Here is a 667-nt window from a genome sequence, read left to right as displayed (position 1 = left end):
AGCAACATTGTTAAATGGCTCCATACTAAATTTTTAAACAAACGGAAAAAAAACATTTGCGGGTACTTCAGTCATCTCTGAGTCATTCTGACTACCAAAAAGTACATTTCAGTCCATTTAATGCATTAATTAATGCATTAATTGACATGAACCAACCAAGAATTTCAGCAGTAAAACACCTTAAGCAACATTAACAATGTACTAGCACTGTATAATTTTAATAGCCCAATTAATGACCTAAAAATAATCAGGTTTCATTCGATCATTGAGTAAAAATGGATGTACCAACACCTTTAACACATTATGATGTTTTTGGCAATGGGATAAAAAGATGGTATCCATAATGGGTGAATAATCTTTTTATGTTTACTAATGCAGAAAAGTTTCAGCACCGATTTTATAATTTTTTTCACATAGAAATGAGTTTTACACCAGCAGTACCAGTAAGATAATTTACGGTTTACCAATTAAAACATCACTGAGCATCCTTGTGATCTTTAGGGTGAACAACTAACGTCATGCCCCATCACGCGTGCGTGTTGCACACGAGTCTCGCACCATTACATCATTTAATTCAACACATAATCAATGCCAGAATAAAGTAAAGCTGCCTTTGTACCCTCCCCTTACAGAGCCTCGGTGTACTGACAGCTTGGAAGGTTTCTTC

This window comes from Silurus aristotelis, assembly GCF_946808225.1.
Source record: "Silurus aristotelis genome assembly, chromosome: 9".
Taxonomy (NCBI): domain Eukaryota; kingdom Metazoa; phylum Chordata; class Actinopteri; order Siluriformes; family Siluridae; genus Silurus; species Silurus aristotelis.
The sequence above is the reverse complement of the archived record's forward strand: the minus strand, read 5'-3'. Positions refer to the sequence as shown.